Source organism: Nicotiana tomentosiformis, chromosome 9 (genome assembly GCF_000390325.3).
Source record: "Nicotiana tomentosiformis chromosome 9, ASM39032v3, whole genome shotgun sequence".
Classification (NCBI taxonomy): Eukaryota; Viridiplantae; Streptophyta; class Magnoliopsida; order Solanales; family Solanaceae; genus Nicotiana; species Nicotiana tomentosiformis.
In genome coordinates this window covers 23,796,886-23,817,105 of record NC_090820.1, presented here as the reverse complement: position 1 = coordinate 23,817,105, position 20,220 = coordinate 23,796,886, and positions in this window count along the sequence as shown.

Below are 20,220 nucleotides of genomic sequence, written 5' to 3'. Positions count from 1 at the left end.
GGCGCACAAGTCATAAATAACATAATAGAGCTCCAGAATCAGATTCCGACCTGTAACGACCTGACCGGTCATTTTTAGTATTACAACTCTGTTTCCCAAATTACTGCTCAATTTGTGCTTTGTAGTTGTTATATGACTTGTCGGGGTAATTGGTTCGGGTCCAGTGAGGTCTTGAATGGATTGGAATACTTAATTCCAAAGTTTAAAAACTTAAGTTGAAAAGGTTGGTTAGATGTCGACCTATGTGTAAACGACCCTGAAATAGAATTTTGATGATTCTAATAGCTCCGTATGGTGATTTTGGACTTAGGAGGGTGTCCGGAAAATTATTTGGAGGAACGTAGTTAAATTAGGCTTGAAATGATTAAAATAGAAATTTGAGTTTGGAATTTTGACCGGGGAATTGACTTTTTGATATCGGGTCGGAATACCATTCTGGAAATTTAAATAGGTATGTTATGTCATTTATGACTTGTGTACAAAAATGATCAATTGGACTTGATTTGATAGGTTTCGGCATCGAATGTAGAAGTTGAAAATTTTTAGTTTCATTAGGCTTGAATTGGGGTATAATTCATGTTATTAGTGTTGTTTGATGTGATTTGAGGCTTCAACTAAGTTGATATGATGTTTTAGGACTTCTTGGTGTATTTGGTTGAGGTCCCAGGGGCCTCAGGTGAGTTTCAGATGGTTAAACAGACTAAATTTGGACTTGGAGCAATTCTGTAATTTATCCAGTTCTGGTGCAATCGTACCTGCGATGGAAATGGTTGTAGGTGTGCGACCGCAAAAGTGACAAAATGGTCACAAATGCGGCCTGGATTAGGAAATACAGTGGCCGCAGATGCACACTCCTTACCGTAGAAGCGGGGTCGCATCTGCGGCTTCGCGATCGGAGAAGCAGAAAAGGGAAGGGCCAAGCCTCATCACAGAACCGAGTACGCAGAATCGGACTGCTATCCGCAGAAGCACCTCTGACCGTAGAAGCGTGAAGGACCTCATATCTGTGAGACCGCAGATGCGGCTAAGTGCATCACAGATGCAAAAAAGACCTGGGCAGAATATAAACAAAAGTTCCGGGAGTTTTTCTCATTTTTGGACTTTCAAGCTCAGTTTTGGGGCGATTTTCAGAGGGAATTCACGGGAAAACTTGAGGAAAGTCACTTGTGATCATTGTTAGTCAATAATATTGGAATATCATTCAGTAATTTGCCTCATTCAGTATTTTTGATATGTGCAACATGCTTAGCTGAATTACCTGCTTCTTTGATTTCATTTAAATCTTTAACTGTAAGATTCTTGTTGAAAATTTATTGTTCCTCCATCTACCTGTTGCATATTTATTTTGGGACTACGAGGTGTTTCCTCGGGAGATCCCCCTGTACTGCATATTTATATTTTGATTACGAGGCAGTTCCTCGGGAGATCCCCCTATAATGTATATTTATTTTGGGACTACGAGACGGTTCCTCGGGAGATCCCCCTGTACTGCTTATTTACTTTGGGACTACGAGGTGGTACCTCGGGAGATCCCCTTGTATATTTACTTTTGGGACTATGAGAATTATCTCAAGAGATCCCCTGTTGAGCATTTACTTTTGGGACTACGAGACGGTATCTTGGGAGCGCCCCTGTTGTTTACCTCTTTTTGCTGTGTTGTTCTATCTTCAGTCATTTCATTATCTATTATATCCTCAGTCATATTTTTTCTATTATTTTTAGTAGGGCCTGGCATGACCACATCACTACTCTACCGAGCTTAGGCTTGGCGCTTACTGGGTACCGCTGTGGTGTACTCATGCTACTCTTCTGCACATTTTTTAGTGAAGATGTAGGTACCGCTTACTAGCCTGGATATCAGTGAGCTACCTATGTGCGGAGACTTCAAGGTACATCTGCCAACGTCCGTAGACCTCGGAGTCCCCCCTCTATCCTTATCATGTTGTTTTCCTTACTTTAGTAGGCTCTGATGTATAGAGACAATTAGTATTACTCTTAGAAGCTTGTGACTTGTTTCTACCGGGTTTTGGGAGATTTTAGTTCTTTTACTTGTAGTTTCCATTTATTATAGCTATTGAAGTTTGAGTTTCAGAATCTTATTATGTTATTCCATAATTTGTTAGGCTTACCTAGTCTTATAGACTAGGTGCCATCACGACATCCTACAGAGGGTGAATTGGGGTTGTGACAAGTTGGTATCAGAGCACTAGGTTCATAGGTGTTATGAGTCACAAGCAGGTTTAGTAGAGTTTCGCGGATCGTTACGGAGACGTCTGTACTTATCTTCAGGAGGACATGGAACTGTTAGGAAAATGTTCACTTCTTTGATTCCCTATCGTGCGTATATGTTGACTTCGAAATTCTAAACTCTTGTCATTCTATTCTCTCACAGATGGTGAGGACACACACAACTGGATCAGATAATCAGAAACCCACGCCCCCTATTGGAGCTGCAAGAGGCCGGGGCTAGGGCAGAGGCTGAGCCAGAGGCCGAGGAAGACCACGTGATGCAACTAAAGCACCTGTGCGAGCTGCTGCAGCAGAGCCACCAGTAGCTCCAATTGGAGAGCAGGCACCTGAGACGCCTGTTACTACCCCTACACTTCAGGAGACTGTTGCCCAATTTCTGAGCATGTTTGGAACTCTAGATCAGGCAGGGTTAATTCCACTAGCTCCTACCACATCTCAAGTCGGGGGAGGATCAAATACTCCCACCGCCCGTACCCCAGAGCCACGAGCCTAGGTTGACCATGCCCCAGAGGTTATACCAGTGCATCCAGTTGTCCCAGTTCGGCCCGAGGTTGGGGCAGTAGTTTCATAGGGGGAGAAACTCAGGCTCGAGAGGTACAAGAAGTACCACCCTCCCATTTTCAGCGGTTTAGCTTCAAAGGATGCTCAGGGTTTTCTTGAGGAATGTCAGTGTATCCTCTGTACTATGGGTATTATGGATTCTAGTGGGGTTTCTTTCACGGTATTTCAGCTTAGAGGAGCAGCCTACTAGTGATGGCGGGCATACGAGTTGGATGTCTGGCTGAGGCACCTTCACTAACTTGAACTCAGTTTTTAGATATGTTCTTGAGGGAATATGTTCCTTAGAGTGTTAGAGATGCATGGTGCGCTAAGTTTGAGCAGTTGCGCTACGGTTCTATGACCGTGTCAGAGTATGCGGTCTGATTCAGTGATTTGGCTAGGCATGCACCATCCTTGGTTGCTACTGTTCTAGAGCGGGTTCGCCGATTTATTGAGGGGCTCTACCCTAGTATCAGATTCAGTATAACCCAAGAGTTATAGATGGAGATCGCATACCAACATTTGGTGTATATTGCTAGGAGATTAGAGGGTATGCGGATCCGGGAGAGAGAAGAGAGGGAAGCAAAGAGACCCCAAGATTATGGCACGTATAACAGTTCTCGTGCCCCCATCTACAGATCGGCAGGGTAGGGGTTATGGGAGTCATCCTGTTCATTCAGCACTTCCAGCTACCAGTGGTACTCCGGCCATTCCTAGGCCCTAGAATCCCTATTATGCACCACTAGTGTCTAGTGTACCTCCTATACGGGGTGCTTTCAGAGGTTAGTCCAATCGATTAGGCCCGAGCCAGTCACAGCCGTCATGTCTTCCGAGAGCTTGTTTTGAGTATGGTGACACTCGTCATATGGTTAGGGATTGCCCAGATTCAGGAGGGGTGCACCTCCACAGATTTCTCAAGCCCCACCTGTTCCACAGGGCGCTCAGGCTTCTCAGGCCATGATTACTGCACCAACTTCCACTCCACATGCACATCCAGCTAGAGGTGGAGGTTGGACAGGTAGAGGTCGCCCTAGAAGGGAGGCCAGGCTAGCTAGAGGTGCATCTGATTCTGTTATCACAGGTATTGTTCCTGTCTGTTATAGAGATGCATCAGTCTTATTTAATCCAGGCTCCACTTATTCTTATGTGTCATCTTATTTTGCCCCGTATTTGGGCATATCCCGTGATTCTTTAAGTTCTTCTGTTTTATGTATCTACACCTGTGGGTGATTCTATTATTGTTAACTGCATGTATCGGTCGTGTTTGATTGTTATCAGTGGTTTTGAGACTAGAGCTAATTTATAATTACTCAGTATAATGGATTTCTATATTATTTTGGGCATGGACTGGTTGTCGCCCTATCACGCTATCCTTGATTGTTATGCCAAGATGGTGACGTTAGATGTGCCAGGTCTACCGCGGCTAGAGTGGATAGATACCTTGGATCATGTTCCTAGCAAGGTTGTTTCGTTTAATAAGGCTCAACGAATGGTTGAGAAGGGGTGTGATAAGTATCTGGCCTATGTGAGAGATGTTATTGGTTATACTCCTACTGTGGAGTCAGTTGCTGTAGTAAGGGTTTTTCCTGATGTATTTCCTGCGGATCTTCGGGGTAAGCCACCTGACAGGGATATTTACTTTGGCATTGATTTTTTACCGGGCACTGAGCCCATTTCTATTCCACCATATCATATAGCCCCAACAGAATTTAAAGAATTAAAAGAGCAGTTACAAGAACTGCTTGATAAGGGTTTTGTTCGGCCCAGTGTATCACCTTGGGGTGCTCCTATATTATTTATGAAGAAGAAGGATGGTTCTATGCGGATGTGTATTGATTACTGTCAGTTGAACAAGGTTACAGTAAAGAACAGGTACCCATTTCCATGTATTGATGACCTAATTAATTTTTTAGGGTGCTAGAGTGTTCTCTAAGATTGACTTGCGTTTAGGCTATCATCAGTTGAAGATTCGGGAGCCAGATATCCTGAAGAATGCTTTCAGGACTCGGTATGGTCATCATGAGTTTCTTGTAATGTCATTTGGGCTGAAAAACACCCCAGCAACATTTATGCATTTGATGAATAGTGTATTTCAGCCCTATCTTGACTCCTTTGTAATTGTGTTTATTGATGACATTCTAGTGTATTCCCGGAGTAGGGAGGATCATGAACAACACCTGAGGACTGTGCTTCAGAGTTTGAGAGAAAAGAAGTTATATGCAAAATTTTCAAAGTGTGAATTCTGGCTTGATTCAGTTTCGTGCGAAGGGATCAAGGTAGATACGAAGAAGATTGAAGCAGTGCAGAGTTGGTCTAGACCGTCCTCAGCTATGGAGATCCGAAGTTTCCTTGGTTTGGCAGGGTATTATCGCCGATTTGTAGAGGGTTTCTCTTCTATTGCTGCACCGATGACCAAATTGACCCTCTGGGTGCTCCGTTTAGGTGGACCGAGGAAAGTGAGGAGAGCTTTCAAAAGCTCAAGACAGCTTTGACTACAGCCCCAGTATCGGTGTTGCCTATAGGTTCAGGATCTTATACTGTGTATTGTGATGCATCACGTATTGGTCTCGGTGCGGTGTTGATGTAAGACGGTAGGGTGATTGCTTATGCGTTTAGACAGTAACAGTTAAAAGTACATGGGAAGAATTAACTTATCCACGACCTTGAGTTAGCAGCTATTGTTCATGCCTTAAAGATTTGGCGGTATTATTTGTACGGTGTCCATTGTGAGGTTTATACTGATCACCGGAGTCTACAATATCTATTTAAACAAAAGGATCTTAATTTACGGCAGCGGAGATGATTGGAGTTGCTTAAGGATTATGATATCACCATTCTCTATCATCCCGGGAAGGCCAACGTGGTGGCTGATGCCTTGAGTCGTAAGGCGGATAGTTTGGGCATCTTAGCATACTTACCGGTAGTAGAAAGGCCTTTACCCTTGGATGTTCAGGCCTTGGCCAACCAGTTTGTTATATTGGATATTTCCGAGCCGAGCCGAGTTTTGGCTTGTGTGGCTTCTCAGTCTTCTCTTTATGATTATATCCGAGAGCGTCAATATGATGACCCTCATCTGCTTGTCCTTAAGGACACAGTTCAGCACGGTGATGCCAAGGAAGTCACTATTGGAGATGACGGTGTATTACGGATGCAGGGTAGGCTCTGTGTACCCAATGTAGATGGTTTGCGTGAGTTGATTCTCCAGGAGGCTCGCAGTTTGCGGTACTCCATTCATCCGGGTGATACTGAGATGTATCAAGACTCGGGAGAACACTATTGGCGGAGGTGGATGAAGAAAGACATAGTGGAATATGTAGCCCGGTGCCTAAATTTACAACAGGTGAAGTATGAGCATCAACGACCGGGTGGATTGCTTCAGAAGCTAGAGATTCCAGAATAGAAATGGGTCCAGATCACTATGGATTTCGTTGTTGGGCTCCTACGTACTCAGAGGAAGTTCGATGCAGTTTGGGTAATTGTGGATAGATTGACCAAGTCAGCCCATTTAATTCCTATGGTTATTACTTACTCTTCTGAGCAGCTGGCTCAGGTTTATATTCACGAGATCGTCAGGCTTCATGGCGTACCGTTATCTATCATCACAGTTCTATAGGTCCGTACAGTGTGAGTTGGGTACTCAAGTAGAGTTGAGTACAACATTTCACCCTCAGACAGACGGGCGGTCCGAGTGCACTATTCAAATATTGGAGGATATGCTTCGCGCATGTGTGATAGATTTTAGGGGTGCTTGGGATCAGTTCTTGCCACTTGCGGAGTTTGCTTATAGTAACAGTTATCAGTCAACCATTCAGATGACTCCGTATGAGGCCTTATATGGTAGGCGGTGCCGGTCTCCAGTGGGTTGGTTCGAGCTGGGTGAAGCTAGGCTATTAGGTACAGACTTGGTTCAAGATGCTTTGGAAAAGGTTAAATTGATTCAGGATCGACTTCGTACAACCCAATCTAGACAAAAGAGTTATGCGGATCGGAAGGTTCGTGATGTTGCATTCATGGTTGGTGAGCGGGTCTTGATTCGGCTTTCGCCCATGAAGGGTGTTATCGGATTTGGGAAGAAGGGAAAGTTGAGACCTAGGTGTATCGGGCCTTTTGAGATCCTTGAGAGAGTTGGGGAGGTGGCTTACAGACTTGCATTGCCACTTAATCTCACTGTAGTTCATCCAGTGTTCTATGTTTCCCTGCTCCGGAAGTATCACGGCGATCCATCTCATGTGTTAGACTTCAGCTCAGTCCAGTTGGACAAGGATCTATCTTATGTTAAGGAACCAGTGGCTATTTTGGACAGACAGATAGAAAGTTCAGATCGAAGAGCATTGCTTCAGTAAAAGTACAGTGGAGGGGTTATCCGGTCGAGGAGGCGACTTGGGAGACCGAGCATGATATGTGCAGTCGTTATCCTCATCTTTTCACCACTCAAAGTATAATTCTAAACCCGTTCGAGGACGAACGATTATTTAAAAGGGGGAGAATGTAATGACCTGGCTGGTCGTTTCGAGTATTACAGCTCTGTTTCCCCAGTTACTTCTCAATTTGTGTTTTACAGTTGATATATGACTTGCCAGGGTAATTGGTTTGGGTCCGGCCTTGGAATGGATTGAAAAACTTAGTTCCAAAGTTTAAAAGCTTAAGTTGAAAAGGTTGGCTGGATGTCGGCTTGTGTGTAAACGACCCCGGAATAGAATTTTGATGATTCCAATAGCTCTATATGGTGATTTTGGACTTAGGAGCGTGTTCGGAAACTTTTGATGATATCGGGGTCGGATTCCGATTCTGGAAATTTGAATAGGTTCGTTATGTCATTTATGACTTGTGTGCAAAATTTGAGGTCAATTGGATTTAATTTGATAGGTTTCGGCATCGAATGTAGAAGTCAAAAATTCTTAGTTTCATTAGGCTTGAATTGGGGGCATAATTCATGTTTTTAGTGTTGTGTGATGTGATTTGAGGCTTCGAATACGTTCGTATGATGTTTTAGGACTTGTTGGTGTATTTGGTTGAGGTCTCGGGGGTGTCAGGTGAATTTCGGATGGTTAAACGGGCCAAATTTGGACTTGGAGCAATTCTGGAATTTTTCCAGTTCTGGTGCAATCGCACCAGCGATGGAAATGGTCGCAGGTGCGCGACCACAAAAGCAAAAAAATGGTCTCAGATGCGGCCTGGACGAGGAAGGACAGTGGCCGCAGATGCGTACTCCTTACCGCAGAAGCGGAGTCGCACCTGCCGCTTCGCGATCGCAGAAGCGAAAAAGGGAAGGGCCAAGCCTCATTGCAAAAGCGGACAGCTTCTTCGCAGAAGGAGATTGCTGTCCACATAAGTGCCTCTGACTGTAGAAGCGTTAATGCCCTCGCATCTATGAGACTGCAGATTCGGCTAAGTGCATCGCATATGCGAAAAATGCCTGGGAAAAATATAGACGAAAGGTCCGAGAGTGTTTCTCATTTTTGGAATTTCAAGCACGGTTTTGGGTCGATTTTCAGAGAGAATTCATGGGAAAACTTGAGGTAAGTCACTTGTGATCATTGTTAGTTAATAATATTGGATTATCATTCAGTATTTCGACTAGATTACATGTTTTTGAGATAAAATTAGAAGATTTGGGCCTAAGGATTTCAAAATAAGAATTTGAGATTTGGAGGTCGAGTTGATGTCGGAATTTGGTAAATTTGGTATGGTTGGACTCGTGGTTGAATGGGCATTCATATTTTGTAACTTTTGTCGGGTTCCGAGACGTGGGCCCCACATGCAATTTTTTAGTTAATGTTCGGATATTTATTGGAAAATTTATATTTTCATATGGAATTTATTCCTATAAATTGTATTGACTGAATCAAATTAATTATGACTAGATTCGAGCCGATCGGAGTCAGAATATCGAGGGAAAGGCATACTACTTCACTGATTGAGCGTTAATCTAGGTAAGTGGCTTGTCTAACCCCGTGTAGGGGAAATCTCCTTAGGATTTGATACTATTGTAACATTTTGTGATATGTGAGCGCCGTGTATGCGAGATAGCGAGAGCATACATGGGATAAATTTTAAAATATTGGTTATTGGTGAGTAGTCTTCTTTTAAATTCTTTAACTGAGTTGCTTTAATATATGTAGTGATCATGTTTAGCCTAGTATCACATGTTTACGTGCCTTAACTCTTATTTGCAATATGTGCACCATGCTTAGCTGAATTACCTGCTTCTTTGATTTGATTTAAGTATTTAACTGTAAGATTCTTGCTGAAAATTTGTTGGTCCTCCGACTACCTACTGCATATTTATTTTGGGACTACGAGGCGGTTCCTCAGGAGATCCCTTTGTACTGCATATTTATTTTGGGACTACGAGGCGGTTACTCGGAAGATCCCCCTGTACTGCATATGTATTTTGGAACTACGAGTTCCTCGGGAGATCCCCCTATACTGCATATTTATTTTGGGACTACGAGGCGGTTCTTCGGGAGATCCCCTTGTACTGCATTTTTACTTTGGGAGTACGAGGTGGTACCTCGGGAGATCCCCTTGCATATTTACTTTTGGGACTACGAGATGGTATCTCGGGAGATCCCCTATTGAGCATTTACTTTTGGGACTATGAGGCGGTTACTCGGGAAATTCCCTTGTATATTTATTTTGGGACTACGAGGCGGTTACTCGGGAGATCCCCCTGTACTGCATATGTATTTTGGGACAACGAGGCGGTTCCTCGGGAGATCCCCCTGTACTGCACATTTATTTTGGGACTACGAGGCGATTCCTCGGGAGATCCCCTTGTACTGCATATTTACTTAGGGACTATGAGGTGGTACCTCGGGAGATCCCCTTGCATATTTACTTTTGGGACTACGAGACGGTATCTCGGGAGATCCCCTATTGAGCATTTACTTTTGGGACTACGAAATGGTATCTCGGGAGCGCCACTGTTGTTTACCTCTTTTTGTTGTGTTGTTCTCTCTTCAGTCATTTCATTATACCATTATATCCTCCGTCATACTTTTTCTATTATTTCCAGTAGGGCCTGACCTGACCTCATCGCTACTCTACCGAGGTTAGGCATGGCACTTACTGGGAACCGATGTGGTGTACTCATGCTACTCTTCTGCAAATCTTTTTGTGCAGATCAAGGTATCGCTTACCAGTCCAGATATCAGTGAGCTACCTATGTGCGGAAACTTCAAGGTACATCTGCCAGCGTCCGCAGACCTCAGAGTCCCCCTCTATCCTTATAATGTTGTTTTCCTTGCTTTTGTAGACTCTGATGTATAGAGACAATTAGTATTTCTCTTAGAAGCGTGTGACTTGTTTTTACCTGGTTTGGGGAGATTTTAGTTCTTTGACTTGCAGTTTCCATTTATTACAGCTAATGAGGTTTGAATTTCAGACTCTTATTATGTTATTCCACAATTTGTTAGGCTTACCTAGTCTTAGAGACTAGATGCCATCATGACATCCTACGGAGGGTGAATTGGGGTCGTGACACGACCCCAATATCAATAAAGTCAAATCCGCGGTCAAACTTGGGAATCTTTAAGCTTTTAAACTTCTGATTTTCAATAAATGGCGACAACTCCAGTTAGGGACCTCCAAATTAAATTCTGGACATACGCCTAAGTCCCAAATCACGATACGGTTCTACTAGAACTATCAAAATACTGATCCGAGTCAGTTTGCTCAAAATTTTGACCGAAGTCAACTCAAATAAGTTTTGAAGCACTATTTCACATTTTAATCCATTTTTCACATAAAAACTTTTCGAAAAATTATACGCACTGCGCACGCAAGTCAAGGAATAATAAATAGTGTTATTCGGGGTCATAGAACACAGAACCATTAGGGGTGTACATTAGGGGTGTACATGGACTAGGTTGGTTCGGTTTTTATCAAAACCAAACCAAACCAACTATATCAGTTTGGATTGGTTCGGTTTTGTTAAATATTTGATAAGTAAATATATATTTAGTAAAATATAAAAAATTGACAAACATATTATCGATTAAAATATTCTTATGGGAGAATTCTATTAGTAACACATAATAGTTATTTTTTTAGCCGTCTGACAATACTTTTTCATTGTTGTACACTTTCAGGCTAACCGAATTTAGTACTTAAACATAAAAATCAATATGATACCTAAATATTAATAATCACTTCACATTCGAGAAAGATATAAGAATTTAATAGATCTTAACATATGATATGAATATGAAAGAACAAAGAGATAGACGTATTTCACTAACATTTGATAAGAAAGTAATCATACAATTCATTATTTAAGGTCAATAAATATGGAGCACTTCATATTCTATTAAATTTTATATCCCGCAAGAGAATCCCAAATATTTCTAGACATTTTTAAAGAAAATTCTATATAAAATCTTAAAAGTATATATAAAAATTATATATTTATATATCGGGTTGGTCCGAATATTTTTACTCAATACCAAACCAAGTCAGATTTTTTAATCGATTTGGTTTGACTTTTCGGTTTGGTGCGGTTTTTCGGTTCGGTTTGTACACCCCTAGTGCCAACACATAATCAATTACATAGTTCCATAGAATTTGACCAAGTCACAATTCATACGGTGCACCCCGACACGCCCGTCACCTAGCATGTGCGCCACCTCAAAATTGATCACATAACACATAATCCGGGGTTTCATACCCTCAGAACCAAATTTAGAACTGTTAGCTTTGCTTCGCAAATCGGCCTCCAAATGCCTTGAATCTAGTCACAATTAATTTGATTCAGTCAATACAAATTATAGGAATTAATCCCATATGAAAATACTAATTTTTCAACAAAATTTGAAACTGCACTCAAAAATCGCCTGTGGGGCCCACGTGTCACGACCCAAAATCTGACTAATCGTGATGGCACCTAACCTAACCCGCTAGGTAAGACAATTAACCACTAATCAATTCCAATAACAATTTATAAAGCAATTAAGTAATGAAATATCTTAATCTTATACATTCCCCATGAACTGGTAGTACATATCATGAGCTTCTAAGAATAGAGTTTACAAGGCTGGTATGAAATAAATACATCATCTATTTGAAAAGTACATAAACATAGTTTTTTTTATATAAATCTAAGGCTACCATGAACAAGAGGCAGCCACAACAGGAACGCAGGTACATCTTCAAATCCGGCAACCATCGAGCACAGCAACAACAACAGCCGACATCTGCACGCAATGTACAGAAGTGTAGTATCAGTACAACCGACCCCATGCACTGAGTAAGTAACAAACCTAACCTTAGATTGAAAGTAGTGACGAGCCTCTACCAAGGTCGGGTCCAAAACCAATAGTCCACAACAATCCATAACAACGTAAAGCAAATGATACCATAAGTAACTCAGGGATGAAATGCTCAGCTAAATCACGATTTAAAAAAAATAATAGTTCTTCCATTCAAGTACATCAGTGAAAACCTAAATCGTTTACCGAAGTTGCCAAAAATATGAATAAGTTTGAAAATAATGGTTTTTCCAAAAATTCTTTCAATAATAAATGAGATGTTTCATTTTCTTTCTAGATAACCCATGTAAAACAAATACATCACTATGCCCATCTGTCAACATGTGTAAGAAATCATGAATGATGTGATACTGTACAGCACGAGGAAAATACATCTATATGCCTGTATGTCATGTGTGCATGTCAATGCGATGCAACTCAGTGATAAAATCATATGCATAATCTCAGAGTATCATTTCACCCAGTCCTCCCAATGACTCAGTTCTCCCGGTCACTCAGTCCTCACAATCACTCAGTCCTCCCGGTCACTCATGCCTCACAGTCACTCAATCCTCCCAAATCACTCGGCACTCGCAAATTAGAATTTTGCATTGTATAAGTCTGAACAAGTTATATCAAGCCATATCTATAACCCAAGAAGTAATCACATGATGTACCACATAACTCAAATACTCATAGCGAAAATTTCAAATCACAGTAGCTGCTCAAAACAACCCAATACCGGTAATAGACCTCATATCAAACAAAGCCCTGCTCTAAAACCTTCGTACACTGCCGATGATGAAAGAAACATGCAGAATTCATAACCATTCATTAGAGCAATAGGTCATGGAGCTCCCGCTCCCTCTACAAGAACTGTAGCCAATTTCTAAGCTGACTTCCGATATTTTCCTCCCAACATGTTGTAATCAATTCCGATAGTATCCATTCTAGGTCCAATGACCTCATCTCATCCAACACGACCACTCTAGTGACATAACACGTAAATAAAATCTAAAGCCACAACCCGCGCAATTCCTGCACCAATAAGCAATAATCCAATGTACTCAAATCATGGAAAATGACTCAAACGAGAGAACTGTACAGCAAGCTTAACAATTACCACCACAACGCAATGCTAATAACCTATCACACACCATAGAACCAAAACACACGAATCTAACACAAAGGATCATATCCCAACATAACTTCGCTGCAATGCATGACCCTATCCAAATACTGGTCCACATAAAATACCTCAAGTCATAATGCTCAAAATCAACAACCACACGCAATTTGACGTCTAGTACCAAAAGTGCACGACCATAACCACTGAAGCAAATAACTCAATACCATAGTCCAAAATGAACATAATCGATGCGCAATCAATCATTCAACACCTAAATACCCATCTTGCTCAAATTCTCTATAAAGCCCAAATAGAACTGCACCACCTATGTATATAACCAACGAATCACAACTCCTCGTAGCATAGAAGGGTGACTCATAGAGCATCTCAGAACACGAATAAGCTCAACTCAAACCAAATGACACATACCTCAACAACAACAGTACGGAGTCAACCAATCCAACCTCGTGTAGAACACACATCCTCATTGAGCCTACCAATGGACCCTAAATCAACTCCGGTCACCCAAAAGTAGATACATAACACTCCGGAAGCCCACAATGACTGAACCATAACACATACTACCCTTTGACTAACCTTGGCTATATTTTCACCGTCTACAACCACAAAACCATCCACTCATGAGAACTCCTAGTCTCCAAATCCATAGAACCCACGAATCACCATATCCGATCTCAACTCCACCGCCTGAATGTCCGACACATCCCTTATACATGATCATCCCACGAGGAATACTTCTATAATTCTTCCATGCCACATAGCAAAATTTGAATATCAACAGTCGATCAATCAGGAGAGTGCCGCAATACCAATGAAGTATCCATAAATCAAAACACATTGCCCCTTCTGAAATGTATACTTTAATCAAGCCATACCAAATAGTAATGTCATTCACCTAGTTATCTAAAACCGTCCATACTGCCTAAGAATTCAGGACCTTCCTTTCAAAACCGAATCGTGACCTTCTACAGGCAAATCTCAATCCCACACAACACACCGCATATACCATGCCATCATATGAAAAATACGAGAACTTCATAGTCTACTCCGAGTCACAAGCAACTACATACCCAAATAGCCAATGATCTTCTATTTTATTTCACCAAGGAGAAATCAACTGTACACCATATGCCCCTCACGCCAGCAGGAATTATACCCCTCGAACCGTGGTAAAACCCATTGAGAACTCTTCGAAACCCATTTGCACACAACTAAGCTACCTGAACCGAATCTCTCTAACTCAACCCAGCCACGCAGGTTGCCAAAACCCAAGAGCATTGCTATGATATACCAGTAGAAACTCACCACATCATAAGCACCCAAAGAACCGATCTTACCCATTACCATGTCGATCTAACCTACTACCAAGCTGTCCTATTTCTCTGAGATCCTTCTGAATTACCTTCAAATTGATTCTTCTCCTCGCCATAATACCACAATTCTCAACCAAAACTCACCACACGAGACCCTAGCATAAAACCACACCGCACTAAGGCTCATAAGTCGTTGAATGCTCTCTTAAGCACCCCAAAAGTATCACAACCGAGATACCCACTCTGAAAAGACTTCTATGAATTTAAAGCTATTCATTTTACCTTCTTGATACTGAATGTAGAATCCATAACGATATAGAAATATTGCGAGTCTCGACACCATCCAATGAAAAATCTCAGATCCTAGCCATATACAAGTCTTTTAAAATTTCCAATCGCTACATTAAATCTTGAATCCATTAGGACCATTTTCAAGAGTCTTCCACTCTGCTCAAATCTCTACTAAACTGACCAAATGGACCGAACACCCTGTGCCCCATTAGCACAACAACAACCAAGGAAGTAATCCACACTCCTAAACAACCGGGTGAATCCCTACTTCGTGCACACTACATCTTTTACGAATAACAACTCAATCATTTAATGTTTTCCATATACCTACCAAACATAATACAACCCGTCGATAGCAGACTCCCCCACTTGGCTCAAAGACAAGGAATAAAGCATTTGATAACTTATGATACCCACACTCTGTTGCTGCCCAAACTCCCGCACTAAAATTCGACCAAATCCTTCATAAACTTATGTAACACAAACCATCTAATATCTCATATCATCTGCAAATCTCGCATTCACCTTGTTAACAGTCAAGCCAACTCTCATAAGCGATCCAAACCCAAATTGCAACACATATAATTCACTGATAAAAGAGAACTCGCTACAAAGCAACATAGGGATCACACAAACCTCAAGACACCCCGCAGGAGATAACCCACCTGCTTTGCCTCAAACTGCCATATCTTTATACCCTTCCATAGTCACGACTACTACGCAATCGCTTAATCTTCTCGATTCTGAACTCATCAACAAGACACGAGAATCTAATTCACTCCACAACTAAACAACATGAGAGATCACTCAACGCACCCATAACTCGAGACCATACGCCAAATCAAGGAGGAAATCAAGCATCCAATTTACATCTCAATCAAACTCTTTTCGCCAAATCCAATCTGTCCGAACATACCCATAGTCACATCATACTCATCATATAACAATCTAACCACTCATCTAGTCACAAATTCTACTCATAGGGATGCTACCGGACATATAAATCCCAAAAGAACGTGCTCACACAATCAACACCTATGTGCTAAAGCTATAGTCAAAACCAGGCCTCAAGTCCTTCAGACTGGCCCATCATTAGCAAACCGAAACCACATCTCGCACCTTGTTCATGAAATCACAAGTTGTCGATGCACAGCTGATACCGAGCGCTCATGTGCGCATGCGAATGCGTGGGAGGAATTCAAAGTATTATGCTTCAAGCTGAATCAATGTTGCACGATAAAGAAAGAAAGATGGGAAATATATCCTAAATGTCCTGTAGCCTCTCGAAGATAGGTATGGATGTTATCTTACCAATCCGCAAGACTCTACTAGACACTTGCTCATGAATCGTAGAACCTATGAACCTAGAGCTCTGATACCACCTTGTCACGACCAAAAATCCGACTAGTCGTGATGGCACCTAACCCAACCCACTAGGTAAGCCAATTAACCACTAACCAATTCCAATAACAATTTATAAAGCAATTAAGTAATGAAATATCTTAATCTTATACATTCCCCAAGAACTGATAGTACATATCATGAGCTTCTAAGAACAGAGTTTACAAGGCTGGTATGAAATAAATACATCATCTGTTTGAAAAGTACATAAACAGAGTTTTTTTTTTAAAATCTAAGGCTACCATGAACAAGAGGCAGCCACAATAGGAACGCAGGTACATCTTCAAATCCGGCAACCATCGAGCACAGCAATAACAGCAGCCGACATCTGCACGCAATGTGCAGAAATGTAGTATCAGTACAACCGACCCCATGTACTGAGTAAGTAACAAACCTAACCTTAGGTTGAAAGTAGTGACGAGTCTCTACCAAGGTCGGGTCCAAAATCAATAGTCCACAACAGTCCATAACAACGTAAAGCAAATAATACCATAAGTAACTCAGGGATGAAATGCTCAGCTAAATCAAGATTTAAAAAAAAATAATAGTTCTTCCTTTCAAGTACATCAGTGAAAACCCAAATTGTTTACCGAAGTTTTCAAAAATATGAATAAGTTTGAAAATAATGATTTTTCCAAAAATCCTTTCAATAATAAATGAGATGTTTTATTTTCTTTCTAGATAACCCGTGTAAAACAAATGCATCACTATGCCCATCTGTCAACATGTGTGAGAAATCATGAATGATGTGATACTGTACAACACGAGGAAAATACATCTATATGCATGTATGTCATGTGTGCATGTCAATGTGATGCAACTCAGTGATAAAATCATATGCATAATCTAAGAGTATCATTTCACTCAGTCCTCCCAATCACTCAGTCCTCCCGGTTACTCAGTCCTCACAGTCACTCAGTCCTCACACTCACTCATGCCTCACAGTCACTCAATCCTCCCAAATCACTCGGCACTCGCAGTCAGTAGGTACCTGCGTTCACTGGGGGTGTTCAGACTCATGAGGGGCTCCTACAACCCAAGCGCTATAATCCACACGGACAACTCACGTGTTGCACAGATAACTCACGTGCTGCACGGACAACTCACGTGCTATAATATCATATCAAGGCCCGCACAAACAACTCATGTGCCGCCATATCTCATCAGAATCTGCACGGACAACTCATGTACTAAGTTACAATACCTCACAAACAGGACCTCGATTTCACTTAGTCATCAATCTCACCAATCTCTCTCTCATAGGCTCAGAATATTATGAAAATATCTCAAAAATGATAATATGATGTATCAATAAATAACAACAGACACTGAGATATGATATGTAATTATATGAATATGACTGAGTATGAATTTTCAATTTAAAACAATTGATTCACAGCAATATGACCCCGTGAATCCCAATAATACTGGCACATAGTCTCAAACATGATTTTTAATATGATTCTCAGCTCAATTTCTTTAGCACATAAAACTATGTAGAAAATGCCAAGCTTATTCGACTACAAAATGCCAGGAAAACAATTATGTCATAAATTCTATGGTGCACGCCCACACGCCCATCGCCTAGCATGTGCGTCACCTCTCAACAATTCACATAATACATGTAGTCAGGGTTCATACCTTCAGCTCAAAGATTAGAAGAGTTACTTACATCGAACAAGCCAATTTCATTACCGAGCAACCCAAGCAATGCTCCAAAATGCCATCTCGTGCGTTCCGACCTCCGAACGGCTCAAAACTAGCCAAAAGAAACTCAAATACATCAAACAATGCTAAAGGAACCAATCCCGATCAAAAAAGATCAAATCTTGAATCAAAAGCCCAAAACCAGCCAAAAGCCCAACCCGAGTCCATACCTCGGAACCCGACAAAATTTATAAAATACAACAACCCATTCAATTACGAGTCCAACTATACTGGTTTCACTCAAATTCGACTCCAATTCGATGTTCAAAACTCAAAAATTCATGTTATGAAACTTTAGGCCAAAACCTCGAATTTCCTCTATAAAATTCAATATCAAATTACCAAAAACGAAGGTAGATTCGTGATATAAGATCAAAAATGAGTAGAGAACACTTACCCAGTCCACAAGATGAAAATTGCTCCAAGAATCGCCTCAATCCGAGCTTGGAAATATTAAAATGAAGACAAAATCGCGAACCCTTGTACTTATGATTCTGCCTAGCACACAGACCCACTCGAGGCCTCAAAACACACAGAACAACATCAAAACGACGAATCACACCACCATTGAAAATCATTGAACTTTGAAACTTCAACTTCCACAACTGATGCCGAAACTTACCAAATCATGTCTGATTGGCCTCAAAATTTTGACACAAGTCACATTTGACCTTACGGACTTGCTCCAACTTCCGAAATCGGAATCCGACCCCGATATCAAAAAGTCCACTCCCGGTCAATTGTTCCAAAATTTCAACTTTCGCCATTTCAGGCCAAACTCCACTACGGACCTCCAAATCACAATCCGGACGCACTCCTAAGTCCAGAATCACCCAACGGAGCTAACGGAACAATCAGAATCCATTCCGAGGTCAATTACTCAAAAGTCAAAACTTGGTCAAACCTTTCCAATTTAAAGCTTCTATCTGAGAATCATTCCTCCAAATCAAATTCAGAATAACCTGAAAACCAAAATCGACGATTCACATAAGTCATATTACATCATACGGAGCTATTCATGCCCTCCAACAACTGAGCGAAGTGCAAATACTCAAAACGACTAGTCGGGTTATTACACCACATCTCGGAACCCGACAAATGTTACAAAATATGAACGCCCATTCAACCACGAGTCTAACCATACCAAATTTACCAAATTCCGACATCAACTCGACCTTCAAATCCTCAAATCTTATTTTTAAATTCCTAGGCCCAAATCCTCTAATTTCACTTCAAAAACATGTAATCTAGTCGAAATACTCAATGATAATCCAATATTATTGACTAATAATGATCAGAAGTGACTTACCTCAAGTCTTCCCGTGAATTCTCTCTGAAAATTGCCCCAAAACCTTGTTGGAAATGTCCAAAAATGGCAAAAACTTGGAACCCCTTCGAAATGTATACAGTCGAGGTGTTCCGCACCTGCGACTCACTTAGCCGCTTCTACGGTCTCGCAGGTGCGAGAAACCAACCACTTGTATGGTTTGCCAAGGCCTTCACTGCCTCCGCTTCTACGGGCTCGCATCTGCGTGGCTCAGTCAGCTTCTGCGCCCATCCGTTTGCTTCTGCAATCACGCAGGTGCGGAAATTCCCTCGCACCTGCGACCACTGCCCGCATCTGCACTTCCCCAGCTCACTTCTACGATATCGCACCTGTGAGCCCAATTTTGCAGTTGCGATTGCATCAGAAGGCAGAAAGTTTCCAGCTTTGTCCTAAGTCCAAATTTTGATCCGTTAACCATCTGAAACTCACCCGAGGCCCTCGGGACCTTAACCAAATATACCAACAAGTCCTAAAACATCGTACAGACTTAGTCGAAACCTCAAATCACATCAAACAACGATAAAAACAAGAATCATACCCCAATTCAAGTCTAATGAAACTAAGAAATTCCAACTTCTACATTCGATGTCGAAACCTATCAAATCAAGTCCGATTGAACTCAAATTTTGCACACAAGTCATAAATGACATAACGAACCTATGAAAATATCCAAAACTAGATTCCGACCCCGATATCAAAAAGTCAACTCCCCGATCAAACTTCCAAACTTAAACTTCCTATTTTTGCCATTTCAAGCCCAATTTAGCTACAAGCTTCCAAATAATTTTCTATATACGCTCCTAAGTCCAAAATTACCATACGGACCTATTGAAATCATCAAAACTCTATTCCGGGGTTGTTTACACATATGTCAATATCCGGCCAACTATTTTAACTTAATATCTAAATCTTGGAACTAAGTGTTCCAAATTCATTTTAAAACCTCCCCGACAAGTCACATGTTTATAATGGAACACAGTATAAGAATTAAAT